Source organism: Pinus tabuliformis, chromosome 9 (genome assembly GCF_031772625.1).
Source record: "Pinus tabuliformis cultivar Carrire ecotype Pingquan chromosome 9, CPIR1, whole genome shotgun sequence".
Taxonomy (NCBI): Eukaryota; Viridiplantae; Streptophyta; class Pinopsida; order Pinales; family Pinaceae; genus Pinus; species Pinus tabuliformis.
Window position 1 is genome coordinate 1,379,877,137 of NC_142307.1, and position 1,689 is coordinate 1,379,878,825.

Below are 1,689 nucleotides of genomic sequence, written 5' to 3' on the forward strand. Positions count from 1 at the left end.
TTTATTATTAATGTCTCTTTTAATATATAGATATGACATAAAGTATGTATACCATAATTAATTCTAATATGGCTTAACCTCACCATATGAATGGCAAGTTTTATTTCATAACTTAAATTCGACTTTAATGAAAGTGACTATAAGAAAATTAAAGGAGCCCAACAAGAAATCTCCTCCATTATCTTAGAGTCTGAATAAGATTGCCTCTCATCATCCACCATGGTTTCCAAATTTCTAATTTCTCAAGGGACAACAATGGAATAAGTTTCGACTGAGTCCTGGAGAAATGTCTAGGCCTTGCCTTGACCCTGTGAGTTGCTTCTGCTGCCACCCCTCCTACTGGATTTCAAATTACATATTATAGATCTGATCAAACAGAACATGTACCGACAACAAGAAACAAAATAGGCTCTAACTTCAACATCATGTAGACCTGTTAGGAAATAATCCAGTTCGGAATAGAATATAAAGGTTTACAAAGAATGGCTACAAGAATTTCCGGATATTCACAACAGTCATGCGTCCTAGAGGTTCCTTGCAAAGAGAGAATCGTCAAAGGAAATCAATAAAATACAATAAGCATCCTTTCATATATCTATCTCAGAAACTTAACCACGAGACTGGCCACCAGAAAAAGACCCTGTGAGCAAATTGGACGCTGTTGTGCCCAATTTTGTCTTGATTAAGTGATCTCTGCTTCCGCATAGCACATGAGTTGATTCTCTAATGACTCTGTCATCCCCAAGCTGAAGAGACCTGCTCTGATCATCCTCTCCTGCTGTCTGTGAACCACCATCAACCGCAACGATTAGAGAGGCTCTTTTTGTCTGAACCTGGACACTTTTGGATGTTACTGCTTTACACCTTTAATTTTATAAGGCTAGGGCAGCGGCTGGCAATTGTCACAAGACCTTCATCAAATATTGGGCAATTTTTCATGTATGACAGGATTCATCTTTGCAGGCATTGAAATACCAGAGGCCAAGAAAATTCCTGCCATCTTTGCAGGCATTGAAATACCAGAGTCCAAGAAAAAAGAGAGCATGAGATAGTATAGAAATTAGATAAATTAAGCATAGCCAAAAAAATTCTACATGTACAGAGACACGTGCAGAATGCAACAAGTCAAAAATGTAATTAAGATTGTTAAAAATCACCAACCCAATGGAAACGGACCTAAACGCTGTAGCTATAACTTTGAATGCCGGCTGACCGATTATACAAGGAAGAATCTTCAAAGACAGGAATTGCCTGCTTACTGAAAGATGGTGAAATGCACTGAGATGTATGGATCTATTCTGGAATTTAATTTTGTTTGGGGCATTGCAAAGAAGCCCTAAGATAGATGACTGAGTTTCATAAACAAACAGTATTGTTCTGGAAATACAATATGAGGCACTGGATTTCAAATTACATATTATAGATCTGATCAAACAGAAACATGTATCTACAACAAGAAACAAAATAGGCTCTAACTTCAACATCATGTAGACCTGTTAGGAACTAGTCCAGTTCGGAATAGAATATAAAGGTTTACAAAGAATGGCTACAACAATTTCAGGATACTCATAACAGTCATGCGTCGTAGAGGTTCCTTGCAAAAAGAGAATCGTCAAAGGAAATCAATAAAATACAATAAGCATCGTTTCATATATTTATCTCATAAACTTAACCACGAGATTGGCCACC